Raw genomic sequence first — 22,970 nt, 5'->3', positions numbered from 1 at the left:
CCAAACTCTCTGTTGGTCTGTGCTCTCCACCCCCCCCCCTATTCTCTCCACCTCCCTCCCAATCTCTGTCTCTCTGAAATCCTTCCTCTCAACCTCTATTCAGTTCTAATCTCTTCCTTCCCCTACATCGCTAGTATCTCTCTCTTCCTCTCTTTCTACCCAACTCCCACTTTCTTTCTCTCTGCGGGCCTTGCACTGTCTGAATACTGACCTTCCACACGCGCTGTCTCATACCGATCCACCACCCCGTCTCTCTCTGTCCATCTGGCTCTCAACAGATCCCACTCTCTTGATACACTTCTAACAATCTATCTCATTTTACCCGCCTCCCTCTATATCTCTCCGTACCCCCTCCATCTCTCTCCATCCCAGTCAAACTCTCTCTCATGCCCATTCCACTCCCTCTCTCACACTCTCTTGCTGACCATACCACTCACTCTCTCTAACCCAGTCCCAATTTTCCACTACCTTCTCGCTGCCCTCTCTCTCTCTACTGGATTCCCTCTTTCTCCCTTCCCCCACACACTCTCTCTCTGTAACCCTTTCACATTATCTGCACCCATACCAATTTCGCTCTTTTAGTATGTTCCACTCTCTCTATATAACCCCTCCCACTCTGTCTGTCTCTACTTCACACCCACTCTCTCATTCTGTCTGTGCAACATCCCTCTCTCTCTCTACCCTCTGTGTCTGTAACCCTTGCACACACACTCTCTACTCTCTCCCACAATCTCTCTGAAATCTTGCACACACTCTCTATAACTTTTTCCAACAGTTTCTCTCCCTACTACCTGCCTAGTGACATAGTATCATAGAGATGTACAAAATGGAAACAAGCCCTTTGGTGAAACCCATCCATGGCGACCAGATATCCCAACCCAATCTAGTCCCACATCACAGCACCTGGCCCAGATCCCTCCAAACCCTTCCTATTCAGACTTCCCTTCCTACTCATGTATCCATGCAAATGCCTCTTAAATGTAGCAATTGTACGAGTCTCCACCACTTCCTCTAGCAGCTCATTGCATACACGTACCACAGTCTACATTAAAAAAGGTTGCCCCTTACGTATCTTTTATATCTTTCCGCTCTTACCCTAAACCTGTGCCCTCTAGTTCTGCACTGCACGACCCAACGGGAAGAGCCTTTGTCTATTTATCTTAACTCTGCCCCTCATAATTTTGTAAACCTCTACAAGGTCATCCCTCAGCCTCCGACGGTACACGGAAATCAGTCCCATCCTGTTCACCTTCTCCCTATAGCTCAAATCCTCCAACCCTGGCAACATCGTTGTAAATCATTTCTGAACCCTTTCAAGGTTCACAACATATTTCCGATAGGAAGGAGACCAGAATTGCACGCAATATTCCAACAGTTCCCTAAGCAATGCCCTGCACAGCCGCAACATATCCTCCCAACTCCTGTACTCAATACTCTGACCAATGAACGAAAGCAAACCAAACGACTTCTTCATAATCCCATCTACCTGCGACTCCACTTTCAAGGAGCTCTGAACCTGCACTCCAAGGTCTCTCTTCCTCTGTCTTCTCCGAACTCTTTCTATTCGCCCCTCCCACTCTCTCTACACCCTCCCCACATTCATCCCTCCGTCAGGGTTTGTCTGTGTGTCCCTATTCCAATCTCTTGCTTTATGCCTGTCCCCCTTCTAGTCTCTCTCTACCCACTCTCACTCTCTGTCTCCCTCACAACCTCTCTTTGTTTCTGTCACTCTTCACCCGTTCCATTGTCTCTCTGCACCACATCAATTGTCTCTCTCTCACCATCTCCCAGACACTCTCCTTCTGTCTCGATCTAACCAGATCACACTCTCTTTCTCTTTCTGCACCCTTCCACTACCTGTGCCCCTCTCCCACTCTTTTTCATTATACACACGCTCTAGTATTGTCTCTCTTTACGTCCCTCCTACACCCACTCTCTTAAACACCCGCCCTCACTCTTTCGACCCTACACGAATCTACATTCCTCTCCATCTTTATTGTCCCTCTCTGCCTGTCTCTACCCCCTCCCACTCCTCACTCTGCGTGCCCACCTCAGATGTCTCATTCTCTCGACCCACTTACTGCTCTCTCTCTATATCCTCCCACACTGTCTCTCTCTCTCTTCCTCCCACTCTCCCTCTCTATCCACGTCCCAGTCTCTTTGTCTCTCTCTATATATATAGCCCCCACACTGTCTTTCTCTGCCTGTTGCACGCTCTCTGCCATCACGTTTTTTTTTCTCTGTCTCTGTATCTGGCTCAAACACTCTGTCTCTCCATCACCCACCCATTCTCTCTGGACCATCTCTGCTTCTATCTCTTTCTAAAGTCCTTCCTTTCTCATTTCACCCTTCCCCTACCTCTACCTTCCCACTCCAAATCTCTTTCACTATAGCTTTCAGAGCCCTCCTACACTACCTCTCTCGCCCCATCTCTCTCTCACTAAAATATTCCCACACTCTCTCTCCACCTGCCTGCAAATCTCTCTCTATACCGACACCATTCTCTCACTACTCCCTCTCATTCTCGCACTGCACCATTCCCGTTCTCATCTACCACTCCACCGTCTCTCTCCATCGACCACCCCGCCCACTGGTCCTCGCAGTCTCACTGCACCCCAAAATCACTCACTCTCTCTCAATTCCCCTCCCACCTTTTATCTATCCCCTCCCACTCTCTCTCCATCCCTGCCCCATTCTTCATCTGTCTCTCTCTACGCCTCCCACTATCTCATGGACTCTCTCTAACCACCTCCCAATCTTTCAAACTCTCTCCTCCTCCCTCTCACGACCACGACTCGTTCACATTCTTTCTCGGCCTCCACGCGTACCCACAGTCTCTCTCTAACTCCATCACACTCACAATCTATCTACCTGCCTCCGACTATCCTTATCACTCACTCTCCACCCACTCCTACTCTCTCTCAAAGCCCTTTCCATTCTTTCCCACTCTCTCTACTCCGCACTTTCTACCTCTATTTTTTCCCTCTCGCAGTCTCTCTTCCAATCTCTCCCTCTGCTGCGCACTCTCTCACTGTGTCTATCCTCACCTCCCTGTCTCTTCACACTTCCCATACTCTATCTTTCTCTCCACCTGTACTCGCTCACTCTACAACTTCTCAAGCACCATCGACCTCTCTGTCATCCTCATTTTCTCTTTGTCCCCTTCACCACTTTCTCACTGTATTCATGTCCCAGTTTCTCTCCCTCTCTGTTCCGTCCCAATCTCTCTCTGTACACCCCGTAACACTATCTCTCTCTTTCTCTGTCTCGACACCCACCCAACTTTATTTGTTTCTCTCTACCTGACTCATGCTCTCTTTCTCTACCCGCTCCCACACATTGTCTCTCCAACCCTTCCTCTCTCTCTCAACCTCTGCCCACTCATTCTCTACTTTCCTTCCAATCTCTTTCTCTATGTGTACCATTCGAACTTCCTTTCTCTCTCCACCCTCTACTAACCTCTGGCTGCCCCTCTGTTCCTCCATCTCTATGCTTCCTTCCCACTCCCTTTCTCTCTGAATCCACACATCTTTCACAGACCGTCTTTCTCTCGACCTGCCCCGCTCTCTCTCTGCATCATTCCCACACTCAATGTCTCAATCACCTCTCTCTCACACACACTCTGTCTCTCCCTACACCTAGCGCTCTCTCCCCATGCACCTGCCATTCCCTTTCTCTCCGTACTGTGTATAAGTCTTTCTCTCTGCCCTCCTCCCACACTGCCATTCTTTCAAACTCCAGCATATTATCCCCCTCTCTACGCAGTCCCACACTCTCTGTACCGCTCGCAATCTCTCTCTTCCCACCTCACAGTCTCTCTTGTGTCTCTCCCTGTGTACATCGCTCCCACTTCGTCTCTCACTTTGAACCCCTCCCACTTTCCTCTCTCTCTGTACCCATCTCAGGCACAACCTCTCTCTGAACACCACCCACTCTCCCTCTACAACTTCTGTCTGGCTCACTCTCTATACCTCTCCCACTATCCCTCTACACCCCTCAACTCTCTTCCTCTTTGCCGTGCTACAACACACTCTCTCTCTCGGTCTGTAGACTATCCCTTTCTGCCTCCGTCCCATCTCTCTCGGTCTCTCTGTACTCCCCTCCCACTATCGCTCTGGTCCCCTCCCATTCTCTCACTGTCTCTTCCCATTGTTACTCTACCTCCTCCCACTTTCTGTTTAATATCCCGAGCCCATTCTACCAGTCTATCTCTCTCCCACTTGCTCTCCCTTGCCCTCCATCTTGCTCTCTCTCTGTCTCTCTCTCTCTCTCTCTCTCTCTGTGTATCTACCCTCTCTCTCTCTGTCCACTCTCCACTCACCAGCGCGGTCTAACCCACTTCCACTCTCTCTCTCCCAAAACTGCCCCATACCTCCGTCTCTCTCTCTCTCTACCATCACTCTTTCTGGCAAGTACTCTGTACCCACATCCTAATTTTGTACTCCCTGTCTGGTCTTCCCACTCACTCTCTCCACTCCACTCATGTTCTTTCTCTCACCGTACCCTTCTTACACTCGTTCTCTCCGCCCCACACTCTCACTCACTGCAGCTCACTCTCTTCAATCATTTCCCTCGCTCCACTCCTCTCTCTCTCTCGCCTCCCCACCAAATCGTTCTCTCATTCTTCAACCATCCCGCACTCGCCATTTCTCTCTCCCCACTCTCTTAGTTTAAAAGCCTTATCAGACATCTTTCTACTCTCTCTTGCTCTCTCTCTGTGTACAATCTAAGACTCATACTAATTACCCAACTCCCAGGCTCTTTCTCTCTCTCTACCCCCTCCTATTCTATCTTTCTACATGCCCACAGTCTAGATTTCTCTCTCTATCCTCCTCGTACGCTTTTTCTGCAAATCACACACAAACCGCTCCACGTTCTCTTTATCTACATCCCCATACAAACACTCTCTCACGACGTACCTACTAGTCTCTCTCACTGTCTGTCCCAAACCCCCTCCACTCTCCTTGTCTCTCTATTCTCTTCCACTCTCTCTCTCTCTAAACGCCCACAACTATCTCTCTCTTTCTCTCTCTACCTACCCTCCTCGCGCTCTCTCTCTGACTTTCTATCATCCTCACAATTTCTCTACCACTCACACACTCTCCTTCAACCCCTCCCACTCTCTCTGTACATTCCCACACACTCTCTCTACTACCCTCCACTACCTCTCTAAACTCCCTCCACACTTTTTCTTTCTCCGTCGTCCTCTCATTCTCACTGTCTCTTCCCTTTCCAACCTCTCTCTCTACCCGATCCGAATTTCTAGCTGCCTCTCCCTCTATGTGTACAACTTCCACTATCGTTCTCTCTCTCTACCCCGTCTCAAGCTATCTCTCCCCTTCTTTCTCTATACTTCACTTCTCCTCAGTCTTTCTCTCGCACACACACTCCACACCACTCCCACTCTTCCTCTAGCTCCATCTCAGTTTCCCTCTCTCTATACTTCTGTTACTGTGCACCGCCTCCCATGATCTCCCTTCTGCCCAGACTCTCTCTCTCCCTCTCTCTCTATAAATAAACTTCTACCACTCTCTTCTCTCTCTACCCGAACGCAACTTCACACTCTCCACTCATCACTCTGTCTCTGGCTCTTTATGCCTGCCTCCGTCTCTCTGTAACCCCACACCCACTCTGTCCCTCTCTCTCTAACCCCGTCCAATCTCGCACCTGAACTCCTCCCACGCTGTCTGTTTAACCTGGGCCATTCTGTCTCTCTACCCACTTCCAATCTCTCTCTCACTGCCCTGTTAAATTCTCTCCTCTAAACCTTACTCTCAGTATCTCTAAATCCCTCGATCACTATCTCTCTCTTTACCTGTCCCACTATCTTTCTTCTCTTAATATTCACATCTCTTCCATCCTCTCCTTCTACCACCTTCCCATTCTCTCTGACTCACTCAACTCCACCTCGCTCTCACTGTCCGCTGCACACACTCTCTATTCCACTACCAGTTTCTCCCTGTCCCGCCCGCTCTCTATATCTACCTCCTCCCACTGTCTTTCTCTCCCGAACCCCTCCCACTCGTTCTCCCTCTCCTCCCTACACTCTTTCTCACTCTCTTTCTCTACAACACCATACACTCTCTCCGTCATTCTGCACCCTTCCCACTCTGTCTTTCTCGCTAACTGCCTCGCACTCTCTCCCTCCACAACCCCCAACATTCATTCTTCGAACTCGCTCCTTCTCTTACTTTCTCTCAAACACCTTTCACTCTTTGTCCCTGAACGCCTCCCACGCTCTCTCTTACCCCGATAAATTCATTGTCTCCCTACCCACCTCCCGTTCTCTCGCTGTCTATACTCACTACAGTCTATCAATTAGCCTCCATCTTCATCTTTCTCTCTCTGTATCCCTACCATTTCGGTCTCTCCGTCCTTCCCACTCTCTCTCTACTTATCTCCAAGATTCTCTCTCTGTCTCTGTCTACCTCTCCATTCTCTTTTTCTCACTATCATCATTTCATTCCTTCTCAATTTGTCTACCACTCACACACTCTCCTCCCACCCCTCCCTCTCTCTCTCTGGACATTCCTGCAGACTCGCTCTACTACCCTCGCATTCTCATTCCTTCTCTGTCTCTGTATACCACTTCCCACTCTTTACCTCCTTCTGACTCTCCTTCTGTCAGTGCGGACAGACTACTGCGAAGACTAGGACTCATAACTAGCACACAAACCAACAACCACTCTCAGACAACTCACCAGAACGAAGGACCTGATACCCAACAAGAGAAAAACTAATGTAGTGTACAAAATCCCATGCAAGGACTGCACAAAACACTACATCGGACAAACAGGAAGACATCTAACGATCCGTATCCATGAACACCAACTAGTCACGAAACGACACGACAAGCTATCCTTAATAGCCACACACACAGATGACAAGCAACATGAATTCGAGTGGGGCAACACGACCATTACATGGCAAGCCAAACAGAGAACAGCCAGGGAAGTCCTAGAGGCATGGCACTCATCCACAGACTCTATCAACAAACACATCGACCTGGACGTAATATACCGTCCACACAGCGGACAGCTGGATCTGACAACCGGAAGCGGCAGAAACAGGCCACTATAAATGCCGGAGGAAACATCACAGAAGCGCTTCACAGGAGGCTCCCAAGGACTGAGGATGTCACCTAGCCAGGGGACGAAACGTTTGCAAGACAAATTCCCAGATCGGCGAACAGAACCACAACAACGAGCACCCGAGCTACAAATCTTCTCCCAAACTTTGTGTTGTGTGTAGTTATGGTCTCCTTACGCTCCGAAAAAAGAAAAATCTGGCATTGAGAGAGCGCAGTGAAGGATGACCAGATTGGCTCTTCGGGATGAGAGGTTTGTTGTGGGCGCAGTGTTTCGGTCGACTGGGCATATATTCCATGGGCACCACAATGGCTCAGTGGTTTAGCACTGCTTCCTCACAGCGACAGAGACCCGGGTTCAATTCCTGTTTCAGGAGACTCTCTGTGTGGAGTTTGCACATTCTCACCGTGTCTGTGTGAGTTTCCTCCAGATGCTCCGATTCCGTCCCACAGTCCAAAAATGTGCAGTTCAGGTGAATTGACCATGCTCAGATGCTCGTAGTGTTAGGTGAAGGGGTAAATGTATTGGAATTAGTCTGAGTGGGTTGCGCTTCGGCAGGTCGTTTTGAGCTTGTTTCAACACTGTTAGTAAGGAATCTAATCAAAATGAGTGGGTGAGGCAGATTGGAAGCAGGCTGGGACGTCGAAAACAACTGGTCATGGTATTAGGTACAGCAGGCTCCACTGCATTGAGATGAGAATAAATATCTTCACTCGAGGTGAACCTAGATAATTCTCTACAACGTAAGCTGTCGAATGGAAGGCACTGAATATAAATAAAGATTTCTAAACACTAAAGGGATGGGAGCGAGCAGGACTAACGTGCACAGATGGGGATCAGGCATTACAATATTGAATGAGGTAGCCCATTTTATACACGAAATAATATACAGCGGTTCCTATTTTGTAGTTTTTTAATGGTTAATCATATTATTGGAAATGTACATCTTGTGCGAAAAGTGCATTGAGGAGATGTTCAATCATGAACGAGAAATTGGAGGATTAATATGCTGAATAGCCTAATGCTTACCGATTTTGCTGTGTTGTCTGTGGGAAATCTCTGCAAATGTTGTCACAAGCTGTCTGATGTTTGGGAGGATGGCTCTGTAGTGTCGACAGGACTATGTTTCATATTCCATTTTGTGCCACTGAGGCTATTGCCAGGTGCTCTGTTCGATTTTAGCCTTTCAGACCTGGGAGCAGTTTGATACAATTGAGTGTCTCTCTTGGCCTTTTCAGAGACCATTGAAGAGGTTATCAATGTCTGTCTGCCTTGCTGCACTTTTTGGTCAGACCAGGACAGCACTGGAGATTTGCTACCTGAAAGAACATTGCTGAGTCAAATTGGTGTTCTTAATCGATAATTGTCTGAAAGTCAATATGACTGGCACCAGAATTTTGATCACGAAATCTAATTCGCCTGGTCTAGATGAGGACTCCAGTGACATTTCCAAATCTAAAGGTAAAAACAATGACTGCAGATGCTGGAAACCAGAGCTTAGATTAGAGTGGTGCTGGAAAAGCACGGCAGTTCAGGCAGCATCCGAGGAGCAGTAAAATCGACGTATCGGGCAGAAGCCCAACATCAGGAATATAGGTTGAATATAGGGTGGAGAGAGAAATGAGAGGAGGAGAGAAAGAAGCATAGAGTACAATAGGTGAGTGGGGGAGGATATGGAGGTGATAAGTCGAGGAGGAGGGTGGAGTGGATAGGTGGAAAGGTAGATAGGCAGGCAAGAAAAATCACTGGGACAGTGCTAACCTGGAGGTTTGGAGCTGGGGTAAGGTGGGGCTAGGCCATCTCCACATGGTGACACGTCGGAAACAACACTAAGCAAGGTTATTTCTGTGCTGCTTGCCAGCTCTGTCAAAAAGAACTCCCACCAACTTGACTGTTGTGATAGGACCGAGGGAGTGGGATTTGGTCGAATTGTAATTGTTCTCATCTTAGCGGACTGGACATAGCTGACCAATTTTCCAATTACCAGTAGATGTCAGAGTTGGAGCTGAAATGAAGCAACATCCCCAGGGATACGAATTGCTGTGCGACATAATTTTTCAGTCCTAATGCAGGAATGGTGTCAGGGCCTACTATATCGTCATATCTATTGTGTCGAACTGTTTTGTCATGTCATGTGAAGTGAATTGATTTGGGTGAAGACTCGATCTGTGATTCTGTGGACATCGTAACAGGGGTGAGGTGGATCATCCACTCAACACTTCTTCCTGAGTGTGGTGCAAATACTGCAATCCTTGTTTTAAAATATGTATATACTTTTGTGCTGGGCTCTTACATTGTATAGGTTTGGAATATTTGTGCAGCCCTATTCTCAAATGAGTTTTAAAAATAAATTCGAGCATTATTGACGACTGGATGTGGCACAACAGCGAGCTTCGAGCTGATCTGTTAGTTTTGGAAACGTTTCGCCCTCTCTGTCAGATGTTAGTTCTGCTTTTTGGAATGTAAGCATTTCAATGCAGTCGCATTGACGGGATGGTCCTGACCCTGACATGTTCACTCATACTTATCACTGAGCCATAGAGCGTCTTGATGCTAATGGTAGACTGATGGATTATCCCAGGCATAAAGTTATAGGATCTGATCGAACACAATTCTGCTTCTGCTGCGGCTATAGTGTACTGCACCACATGAATACCCAATTTGAGGTTCATTCTCTGCAGTGGAATTCTACTGCCTGTCGTTAATTTACACTAAGATCCGTTCACCCATCAGCTCTGTACTCAGAGATATACTTTGGTTTCTGATGCAGTCACACTTTCATTTTAATATTTTCATTCCGCTGAGGTTCTCTGCATAGTAACACTACCAACATACTTCATTCCACAAAACACTTCAACGTAATTTTCTGATTATTATGCTTTACAAAAGTCTTGTTTTCGCTATTGACAGTGAAAGTGTTTCCCTATGTTTCTGTGACTATGATTAAAAATTCGGTAGTGTCAGTGATGCCAGTCTTATGTAGTTTCAGAACCAATGTATTTTGTGCACCTTGTGGTATTGTTCCCGTCCCGGTGAATGGCGCTCCATGGTGGACTGGTCGTTTGAGCAGCTTTGACGCATACATTTGGAACTTGTTCAAAAACAGAAATCGCCAGAGAAACTAAGCAGGCCTGGCATCGAGTGTGGAGTGAAAACAGATTTAATCTTTCCTTCGATTGACCCTTATTAAATTTACACATGTTCTCCAGCGGGATAAGCTTTTGTTTCAGATTTTTAGGATCCAGATTTCATTGTTTGATTGAAAATGTCTCCTAGGCTATCATTTTCTAGAGAAACTCAGCAGGTCTGACATCATCTGTGTAGACAGGAAATAGAATTAACATTTCAAGTCCAGCGTGATACTGCTTCTGAACTGAAAAGGAATGGAAAATTGGCTTTTTAATACCTTTCGAGAGGGGGATGAGGAATAACAGGAAGCAAATGGCGTGGAGGCCGAGTGCAAATTACAAATGGGCTTTCATTTGAGGTGAAAGAGAAACATACATATACAGTGTGTAAATTCAGTTGTGAATGGGGCAAGTGAAGTGTTGCTTCATCCGAAATGTCTTTTTTCAGTTGCGAAGAAATGAAGCGTGAGTCAAATATCTGGCGTTTCGACTTCTTAACAATAGTTTTAAATTTCATAGATACCTATAACATCCTGTCTTCTGCGTCCCTCTTTACTTAATCGGGCTGAAGTGTTTGGTTAAATTTTCCGTCCTCTGGGACTGTCCATGACTGCAATGATTTCTGAATGATCACGAACAATGCCTCCACCATCTCCTCAGCTTTCTCCTTAGAACTCGAACGTTTCGTCCATCTGGTCTGGGTGATGTATCTGCCTTCAGGACTTTGTGCTTCCTCAACACCTTCTCTTTAGTGATGGTCATTACACTCACCTCTGCATCCTGATGCTCTCTAAGATCAATCAGGCTGCTGGTGTCTTGGACCATGAAAACTGATGCAAAAGTATCTATTGAAAAACTTCTTTTACTTCACTCTCTTCTCTGTTATTTATCTAAATCCCCCTTGCAAATCTCTGTTATTTTATTTACAAGCTAACGGTCCTATTTTATCCTCTCCTTCCCATTGCTTTCATTTATTATTGTCCGCTGGTATTGAAAGTTTTCCTCATTCTCTGGATTGCTCATAATCATCACCACATTGTATGCTTTTGCGATTGGTTAATTTCTGTCTCTGACTTCCCTTACCACTCAATGTTACCTTGTCTTCTGCTGAGTATGATTTCTCTCCTTAGAATGAATTTAAGCTGTGCATCTGATTTATCCCGAGAAATTCCTGCCATTTCTGTTTCACCGTTTACCCTACTCTGCTCCCCTTTCCAGTTAACTCTTGTCATCTGCTCCCTTTTGTGTTTGTTGATAAGTTGCTCAAGTATAATCACTTCTCATCCAAGAGTTATCAATAGGTATGAATTGAGAGAGGGAGTTTTCAGAGCTGGGATACGATTAGAAGATTAATTAACTATGTACACAGAGAGAAAGAAAGAGACAGAATATAGATGAAGAAAAAAATAAATAAAATAACAAAAAACTAGGTTATCGACAGAAGGTGACAGACGTCCTATCCCTTTTTTCAATGCACATTTACTGTGATACTTTGTAAAGTGGATGCACAGCGGAGTAATATGTTCAAGCATTGTGCCTGAAGCAACAACATTTATCCAGAATAATATGAAAAAACGCAGTTGTTGAAGGAACCTACCAGGACAATATGTTTTTTTCCAGGAAAAAGTGGATTAACTGAAATAGTTTAAGATAACAGAAGTAGGAATTTGCAAGACACATCCTGATATTAATGTGAGTTTCGAGCATTAAATCCCAGAATAGGTGAACGTTAAGATGTCAACATAGAATTAAATGATGTTTTCATGTTTTATAAATATCGGAAATTTCATGGATCATGTTTTATTAACTATATCTCCGTTGTTCATTCTCAAGGTCTTGTGCACATATGCACAAATGTATCCATCTGCGCAAACGCTGGTTAAACGGTGTGTATTAAATCATTTTCCGACATTCTATTTCAAATTAACGTGATTTGCTTACATTTCCACGCGCCATTCCTTTTTCCAAATTTGCTCTCTTCTCTCCCTGTACTTTATTTTATTCTGCCTGTCAAAAAGATATTGGTGTCTGGGAGAGGACATTTTATCGCTCTCCATTCTCCACAGCCACTGTCTCCTATTCCTTCATGTTCCCTAACCAATGACGCCCACATTCTGTCTCTGGCATTTAAATGCCAATGAATTATGCAATTGTAAATGGTACTTTTACTTCTGGGCTCAGGCCACAAAATCTGAGAAAAGTATATACAAACTGTGCAATACGAGGTTTCGAGCTCTACAAGCAAATTATTGAAATTTGTTGTGTTAAAGCAACAATGTTGCCTCATTAAAGTAGTATAAGGGAAGTTCAGAGAAATTCACACCTGCGTATTTCTGTGTGTGTCCAGGGCAGTTGTGCCAAGAGGCAGTTTTTACATTGACATCTGTTGTGACAAAGGAGATTTCAGTGTACTGACAGCATTTCAATTGACTTCTACGAACGCATTTACATGGATCATTGCATGTGGATCACGCAGCAGATTAATTCAGCCTGTGAAGTGAAAGCTTCACCTTTCTCCTTTCGATTTAACATTGTTAAAGTAAATGAGTATGTTCAGAAAGACCAATAGCAGGCGATGTCAACCTGCCACCCAGACCAAGTATGATGGTTATGTTAAAAGTGTTATTGTGAAAAGGGTTAACTGGAACTGTTTGTTCAATGACTATGGTTGATGTCAGTCTCCATGGATCCGAAATGTGTCACTAGAGTCCTTCCTATTTTTATGAAGAGATGGCTTCTTTAATGTGTTATCCCATTGTATCGGCGGCAGCAGCATCCTCAATATTATTGAGATCAGCAACTCCAGAGAGAGGGAGAGATCAGAATCTGAGAACTGTACTGGCGCGTTCCAAAATGGATGAAAATCAGGCAACATTCGACTGGAATGTTCCAGCCATGGTCAGGAGTTTATCCTGGGGTCTTTACTATATTTCTAAGGATTGGTTATGGTTATCTTTTCGGATAGAATGTGTACTGATGATTATTCAGGCAGGATACTATCCCATCCTCGCTATTGTTGGTTTTCCTGGTAAGTCTATCATTGTGCATTTAATAATTCCGTAAACCATTTTGAACGCCATCGCTATTTCTATTAACTATATTTGCCAAAAAAAATAGTAAGCTATTGTATTAGCTTTGAATCACAAAGCCAATGCCAATTCCATGTAATGCATATCCTTCACTTACAAGCATCTGGGGAGGAACAAAAACGTTCACAACCAGCGCGGTCAATTTGGATCTGCGATGTTTTTACTCCATATTCCCTGCATCACTAAACTTGTCCACTACTACCTCGACAATATTCCCAGTCTTCACTTCTGCTTCCGCGCTGTTTGTAAGTAAACCATCATCTCATCCCTGCCAGTTGCAGTGCTCTTCTGGTCACTCTCCCAGTTATAATTATTTTGATCACAAACGTATTCACGTCTCTCCCTTTAACTATACCAGTTGGAAACTGTGAAGCTAGTTGGATTCTAAAATGAGGTGGACACAGCTTTATGTTTTCTTTTTCAGCATAAACTGTGACCTCAGACGAGGCAGACGACTGTGCTGTTAGCGACTATGAAGTTGACAGTTTCATTCAAATGTTGTGACCTTAGGACTCCGAGTAGGAGTGGGTATCATGAACGTTATATTCTGGATGCAGTGCTTTGATGTATTCACACGGTCACGGAGTATATTCTGCCGCTCACTGAGCGGAATATAATAGTTCTATCTCCACAAAGGAAGATACAGAAAATGTGCCAGAAATTGTCCCCGACAGAGTGAGTGGTGAATATGAGAAAATTTGAGATTAGAAATAATAAAGAAAAACTGTCCAAAACCTAATAATTGAAGCTTGGTTAAGATGCTGCAGTGGATGCACCCCATCACTGAGTGTTCATGGAGGTGGCAATAGTTAACAGCGGAGCAATAGTCACACAGCGCTGAAGCAGGCCCTTTAATCCAAGCAGTCTATATTAACCTATTCCCACCTGCCTGCGCTGACTCATATCCTTCCAAACCTTTCCGATTCATGTACTTATCCATTTTAAAAAATGTTATAAGAAGAACTATGGAACATCCTTAAAATTTGTTTACGTTCTGGAAATGCTGACTCCTGAAAGCTGTAAAGCAGCTATTGCATTCTGAAATATTTAGAACGGGAGTGGGTGGGAAAACTGAACGAAACTAAATATTGGACAACATGATGTTAATTGTGAGGAACACATCAGAATATTTTCGAAGTTTCGGCTGTGTAGGACCTTGGTTAAGCCACTTTTGCCATATTGCGTGCAATTCTGATCTCCTTCATTTGGAAGAATGTTGTGAAGCTTGAAATTGTTCAGGAAAGAATTACAAGGATGTTGTCAGGGTTGGAGCATTTGAAGAATATTCAAAGGCTGAATAGGCTGTGGCTGTTTTTCCCGGAGCTTCGAAGGTTGAGGGTGCCCTTATAGAGGATTATAAAAAAGCATAAAGTGAATGTTTAGGATAAATGCAAAAAGTCTTTCCACTGGAATGGGGGAGTCCAGAACTGGAGGTCGTGCGTTTCGGGTGAGAGGGGAATGGAAGAGGAGGAATCTAAGGAGAAACGTCTTCACACAGAGTGTGATGCATGTATGGAATGAGCTGCAACAAAAAGAGGCGGGGCTGGGTACAATTGCAACATTTAAAATGCATCTGGATGGTTTTACGAATAGGAAAGGTTTGTAAGGATATGGGCCACGTGCTGGCAAATGGGACTACATAATGTTGGGATATCTGGTTAGCATGGATAAGTTGGACTGAAAGGTTTGTTTCCAAACTCTACATCTCTATTACTCCATAATTTATGCAGAACCCAGAACATTTTAAAAGTTGCAGTCTCACGATAACTTTTAATATCTCAGCTCGCACAGTGTATTCAAGGTGTGAAGTTAAAATTGTTCTTTGCATGATATTAGTTCAGACTAATTCCATTTCTCAAGTGAAACCAACGGAATCTTTCATGGAATCATGCAGTTCTTCAAGTTCAAATTCACCCCACAAAATGATATGTGTGTAATGCGGTATAAGTCTGTGAGGAGGTGTGTGCGTGCGAGTTCAGAAAATTATGTGTGAGCATATGAGACTGAGCCTTTGTGAGAGAGAGGGTCCGTGTGAATGTGTTTGTGTGTGTGTGCGCGCGTTCGTGTGATGTGTGTAAATACAGTGCAGTGGGGTCACCTGTAGTGTGACATGAATGCAAGGTTCGGTTTGAGTTGATCCCCATGGGAACTGAACTTCGCAATCAGACTCTACTCAACCACTTAGCGTTTTGGATGTCCCGAAGTCCCCTTGGAGGGTGGTCACTCGAAGATCCGCGGCCAAATATCCCTTCCTCCAAAAGAGTTTCCCGGTTGGGAGGGATCACTCCTGTGCGGTGTACATTCATTCTTTGCTGCAGTCTCTGCTCAGTCCCACCATTGTACCATGCTCAGGTATCCTTGCATGCACTGGATGAGTTAGACCATGTTGATCGAGTCACAGGAGTACCTGTCACTTACAAGGTGGATTGTGTGACCAAGTACAATGGCGGCATCTGTATCGACACTCTGACACTACGGCAACAAATGAATGGACTGACATTCCTCAGAACATCCTATACACAACATTTTGTTGCTGCAATTCCACAGAATATTCTGGACCCAACATTCTATTACTCATATTCACCAGAACATTCCATCCCCATCATTTCATTTCCGACATTCCCCAGAACATTCTGTAACAAACATTCTCCAGATTATTCTATACACAGCATTCCACAGAACACTATATAACTGACATTTCCCAGAACATTCTATACCAAACATTCTCCACCCGACATTCCCCGGAATATTCCAAAACTGACATTCCCGGAAGAGATTATACCAACCATTCTCTACTTGGCATTCCTTTGAACATTCTGTAACGAACATTCTCCAGAACATTCAAAACCGGACATTTCCCAGAAACATTCTATAACTGACATTCACTGGAACTTTCTTTGCCCAACTTGCCCTGGAACATTCTGTGTCAGACATTCTCTGGAACATTCCAGAACTGACATTCTCAGAAACATTCTGTATCTGATATTCTCCGGAATATTCAATTCCTGAATTACTTGTGAAGGACCGGATGCCAGTGAACTGAACAAGGGATAAGATCCCGAAGGAAGCTATCCCGTTCCAGGGAGAAGGAAACGTTGTTCCGAATTCCCCTCAGGTAGTTAAACGGATGAAGACTGTGTCCCTTCGTTTACATTTGTTCACAACATCGTATCGCCTACAATTGAGACAAAAAGACAGAAATTTCCAACGTTCGTATGTCTTCAAGGAAGTCGGAGAGAATTCTTCAGGACAGCAATATTTTCAACCCCGTATTAGTAACAAGGAAGATTGACCCGTACCCGTGCTTCAGTGATTAAGTGTGTGCAATTTTTTGAGAAAACATCTGTTCCTATGGTTGGGGTCTCTGTCACGTTAAAGGAGCAATAGTTTCCTGTGTTTTTGGACACATTTTTGTCATGAATTCAGACCTTGCCATTTGTTGTTTTAAAGAGACATATTTCAAACTCTCACCGGATTCTCAATGAAACTGTTTCCTTTGCCTCCAGGCTGATGCATAATGTGTTTGTTTTCCTTTCTTACAGTTAACGTACTGACGATCTACGTCCTGCTTTATAAAGATTGTGGATTGTCTCCATGTGTCAGACGCTACCTGGGGGCGATGGCAGGAGCGGACCTACTGGTCATTATCCTCGACTTGATATTGCGACACATTCCTATTGTTTATGAGGAACAGTTCAATTTCCTATCCTCTATTGAAGTGTGTAATATCCACGCTGTTCTTCTTTATGCAGCCACTGACTGTTCTGTCTGGTTCACTGTCACTTTTACCCTTGATCGGTTCGTGGCTATTTGTTCCCAGAAGCTGAAAAGTAAATATTGCAGTGAAAAAACGGCGGCTGTAGTTCTCGGAGCAGTGACTGTGCTTAGCTGTTTAAAGAACATTTTCTGGTATTTTATGTTCACAGGTCGGTATCAGCTTGGCAACATCCCCTGGTTTTGTCATGTACCATTCGCTGTTCGATTCTCCCCTGTCTGGATCACAATCGAGTTCCTCCACCACATTCTAACTCCGGCTCTCCCATTTGTCCTGATTCTGCTGCTCAATATTTTCACTGTCAGACACATTTTAGTGACCAGCAGTGCCCGCAGGAGACTCCGGGCTCACACCAATGGGGATGGTCGGTCTGACATGGAAATGAGAAACCGAAGAAAATCCATCATTTTACTGTTTGTGATCTCGGCCAATTTCATACTTTTATGGTCAACGTTAATGATGTATTCTATATGGAAGCGGATGCATGAATTTGGGTTTAGGTCTGTGTCTCTAGATTTCTATGTACAGGAATTGGGCTTCATGCTGCAGCTCCTCAGTTGCTGCACAAACACTGCAATTTATGCCGTGACCCAGACAAAGTTCAGATGGCAGCTGAAAACTATGTTGAAATATCCCCTTAACCAAATTCGTTAATAAATCAAATTCACCCATTCATCAATCCACCTGGGATCTCCTTAATTCAATTCAATGTTGCAGCAATGAACTGGACTGTCGCTATGGTAACAACCTAAGGATAGTTCTAGTTTGGCCATCCTTATCCCACAACGGGGTTGCAGGGACAAAGTTCAATGTTTCTCTCAAATCAGTGTCGAGTGAGAATCGACACCTTCCCCCTGAATGTATTGATTACTTCAATTTGTAAACAATAGAAACAACCACTAAAACGTGCAGAGCAGAAGAGTGACTATGTGGTTCTTTGCGATTCTATTGAAGAAACTGAGATGGAGAGAGAGAGAGAGAGAGAGAGTGACTCAGCCCCAACCCCTGTTCATCAGGGATGGGGAGGATAACGGGGAATGAGCTAGGCACTGCGTTCAAGTCACTGTCCTTGCTTTTATGTCTGAGCTCCACACTGAGATCTAGCCTTCAGCAGAAATCATCTCTCGTTTCCATTCCACCATCGCCACGCAACCACGACCGTCTCTCTATCTCTTTCTCTTTCTCTATCTCTCACTCTTCCTCCTCCCTCCTCGTACCCTCCCTTGCACTCTCTCTCCCTGTTTTGTCTCGTTCCGTTTCTCCTCGTTTCTCTCACTCTCTCACTGCACGCTCTCTCTTTCTTTGCCTCTCTCCCTTTCATTGTCTCTTCTCTCCTCTCTCTCACTGTCTCACACCCCATCACTGCACTCGCTTCCACGCTTTTCACTCTTCCTCACCATTTCTCATCGTCTCCGGCTGCCTTGTCTCGTTCCTGTCTTTCTTACTCTCGCTCATCCTTCCCTCCTACCACCACCCATAACTTTGTATTCTCTCTCCACAACAGTCCAGCCTCTCTAGATACCACCTGTCTCTAGATCAGAGAAAGAGTGAAGTGCTAGATAGAGAGGGAGGGAGAGCGATTTATTCAGATGGAAAGGGAGGGTAGGGAGAGAGAAAAAGTCAAACAGAAGGAGAGGGAGGAAACGAGAGAGGGAGAAGGTGAGAAAGTCAGAAACAGGGAGAGCGTTATAGAGTGAGTCAGAGGAGGGGAGAGAGAGAGTGAGAGTCAAACAGTGGGACAGTGAGGGGTAGAGATTCAGACGGAGGGAGAACAGAGTCAGAAACACGGCCAGGTACTCAATACGTCTTTTTGGGGGTGATAGAGGGGTGGGTCGGGAGAAGGCATTTATTTTACTTTACAGTTCATTCAGTCTAGCTGTAGTTTCCCATAACAATACATTAAAAAAACATGCGGAATCAGTAAAACAACGAATCAAAGACTCTTCATGGGCAACTGTGTCACACAGAAGGTGTTTTAGTTTTGTAATGCACTGCCACAATAATTTATAAATGCCGGTACAGATGTAATATTCAAAAGGCATTGAACAGGTCCATGAATATGAAAAGAGTAGAGGGCTTTTGATAGCACAGTGATTCAGTGGTTTGCACTGCTGTCTCACAGTGCAAGGGAGTCTGGTTAGATTCCAGCCTCACTGCAACTGTCTATGTGGAGTTTACACGTTTTCCCCTTTTAAAAGTCAGTTTCTGAAGGATGTACTAACTTCCTACAAAATTCCAAAAATGCACATGTCAGGTGGTATAACTATGCTACATTTTCTCTGGTGTTCAGAGACGTGTAGGTTAGCTGCGTTAGCCATTGGAAATGCAAGGGATAACGTAGGGGGATCGGATGCAGACTTGTTGGACTGAGCTTCCTGTTTCCACACGACGTGGATTCTATGAAATGCAGAACTTAGTCGATATGGACAAGCTGAACTGAAGTGTGCGTTTCCATCGTACAACTCTATGATACTGATCATGCATTCAGGTATGGTAATGGCATTATTGGTCAATGGGTGTTTGGTAGATTCTAGCTGCTTAAGATTATTATTGTTTGGTGTTTGCGGAGTGCGAATGTTATTTATCAATTACCATGCCAAGCTGGTGGTATCATGAAATTTTGGGACACAAATGTCTTTATTATACAAGGTGTTGGAAACTGTGCTGAACGTGGTGTAATTGTGTGGAAACATCTTCTCTTTGGTCATGACAAGTGGAGGGAAGGGCATTGATGAGGCAACTACAGAGTTTGGGGCCAAGGGGACGACCTTTCAGAATTTGTGCATCGATGTATGACAGCTGAGATGATTATCCTTTTACTGCCAGAACCATCTCACCTGTAGGCAGTGCAATAATAAAGAGAGTTGTAATCTCATTGACTCCAGTTTCTTAAAGGCTTCCTGTTTTCAGTATATATTTATGATTTATATGTTGAGAACGCGGAGATTTTATTTCAGTTAATCGAAAAAAAACTATAAAAATAGTAATGTCTGATTAAGAAATAAATATTTTGTCATTGCAAGTCAGACCATCCGCAGTTTGTCGCACTTTAGAGTTTAACACATGGTTATGTTGAATGGTCAGAAGCTGTGGAACAAAAATTGCAGTTGTGTGATGTGGTTGGACATCTGGCAGAGTCAGAACATTTATCATTATCACACGAAGAAAAGACAAATGGTCTCTACTTGGAAAATTAGATTTATGAGCTCTGCCAGTAACATGAATTATGTAGACGGCCAGCAGAAACTCACGAATATGCCTGAAGTCAAAAACCTTGTTCACGATTTTCTGTATTATTATGCAACATTCTTTATTGTATTCTCTTTCTCTTCTATAATCCTCTATAATTCAATTATATTTCACAGCCATATTATTACAAGTGCTGATGCCCATTATTTATTGCATCAGATTTTTTTCCTATTAAATTTATTTTGCTTTTTAATAATATTGCCTTAAAAATAACTGGTGCAACGTCCATGACAAAACCTCTTCCTACCAAGGAGGACACATATCACAAAGTAATGGACAGTGATCACTTTAAAAATCAAATGCGCTTAGAGTATGAATAACCAATTCAAACATTGTTAATCAAAATCTTATCAGATACAGGTGCGAAATAGTGTCAACACTTGTTAGTCCAGATCCTTCATTCTTAACGTCTCGATAAAGAAATGTAGTAGCCATGATACAGGCTTGTCCTAACCATGCTGGAATATCAATCAGTACAAAAGATTTTCAAGTAAACATTACATGTCCATCGGACAAATGAGTGAATTGACATTGCTATTCTGTTATTTTGATGATATGCGAATGAGTCACATATATGTACCCCCAATGGAACACTTATCTTTGTAAACTTAGTACCAAATATACACATCAACGATTGATCTAATTTGCATTCAATCACATTTGCAAACTACAATTATAATTTCATCAGTTAACACATCAGAAATTAGACATGTATTATGAAAAAAAGCATTCCACGTTCACAGTCAAATTATGGTCCTCATTCAGAACGTAGTCAGGTATTCACTTGAATTCGGTTCACCACAAACAGTCAAATTCTATATTCATAGATACTCCTACGTACACAAAGCCACTGGGGTAAGTTGTTCCCCTCCAGTTAGTAACCCACACTCAGTATAATTTTACTTTGAGTGATGCTCCCAGTAACACTTGGACACTGGGGTTACTTATTCCTCATTGAATAGGAACCCACATTCCGAACAATTCTAATTGGAAGATGCAGAGATATGCACACCATGAGTGGTTCCAAGCCTTACTAGGAACTCCAACAACAGCAATGATGGTGTAGTAAAATTTTTTGACCATTTGCCTTGGAAGATGCATTTTATTGTTTGTGGCACTAACTCTCCCTTGCTGCAGCTGTTAATCTGTTGGAATTGGAGAATTATTTTGAATTGGAGGTAATACAGTTTCAGAGATTTTACTTTATATTGTGTGGTATATCCACTGGGAAATTATAATGATACTTTCAAAGTTTTAATCATTTTCAACAACCAAATTATCCCAACAGGGACACTTTAATGATGTTTTTCATGAAGTCAATTTGAATAGCCCATTTTCTGAATTAATTGGATCCTCTTGGGTCTCAAATGCGAATTGCAGGTTGTCTTCAAACAACAAGACTTGCTTTATTTCTCTCACAATTTGCACCAATTTTTTTTTTGCACTTCTTTTCACTGAGGACACTTGTTGTTGCTGAGGCTATTCAGTCATTCAATGCCTCTCGTTGGAGAGTTCTTTGAGAGGTGTTCTACTCAACATGGTTAATTGTTGCTTTCCTTTTAATTCTCTTTTGCAACTTGTTTGGCAAAATCTATCTGTGAATGAATTCTCTGAATCAGAGACAGACGTTTATCGTAACCATCACAAAAGTTTGAACGTACGCTGGTTAATATTTCGTCAAAACGAAGGCAAAAAATAGTTAGGTGCAACTTGGGTGAATTGGCCATGCTAAATTGTCCGTAGTGTTACGTGAAGGGGTAAAATTATTGCAATGGGTTTATGTACGTTGCTCTTCAGCAGGTCGTTGTGGATTTGTGGGATGAAAGGCCTGTTTCCACACTGTAAATTGTCTAATCTAATCTAAAAATAGAAATTATTTCAGAAAGTTAACTTACAAATCATTCAATGATAACATCATATGTGACAGACTTGGCTCATCGATCCGTCGAAAACTATATTATAAACGACACGAGTCCCATTTCAAAACTTACGCAATTTTCTTGATTGTCATTCAAGTACTTTTTCAAGATTTTGAAGATTCCCAACTCAACCGACCGTCCTCTGGGTGTCATCTTCCCTTTGAACCTCGAGCTTTTCAGCTGGAATGTGGGCCATATTGCTATTGGATCTTCAGAGAAGGGGAAAATCTACTTTAGGGTTCCCTAATCCATGCCCCTCATAGTCTTATCCTCTTATCGCTACTCGTAAGATCGCAACTCGGCCTTATCCAGAATCTGTCTTCACAACTAAACTGCTACTCTCCCAGAAACATTTTCACGAATGTCTTTGTGCACCCTGTCTAATGCAATCACATCCTTCTTATCGTACACTGACCAGAACTGCACACAAAACTCCAATTGTTACTGAACCAAAGTCCTCCAGAGCACCGACAGGAAATCCCTGCTGCTAAAGATATCATTTTCTATGAGCCATTAACCACTTCTGCCACATTGAGGGATCTTTATTTCCTCTGAGCTTCCTAGTATCCCACCACTCATTGAGTACTGTATTGTCTTGTGCCTCCTGGCAAGAAGCATCATCTCACATTTATCAAAGTTAAATTACATCTACCACTGACATGCCCAACTGACAAATTTGTCTGTTTCTATCTGTAACCTGAGATTATCTTCCTCATTGCCAA

Source organism: Chiloscyllium punctatum, chromosome 21, assembly GCF_047496795.1.
Source record: "Chiloscyllium punctatum isolate Juve2018m chromosome 21, sChiPun1.3, whole genome shotgun sequence".
Classification (NCBI taxonomy): Eukaryota; Metazoa; Chordata; class Chondrichthyes; order Orectolobiformes; family Hemiscylliidae; genus Chiloscyllium; species Chiloscyllium punctatum.
This window is presented reverse-complemented; position numbering follows the sequence as displayed.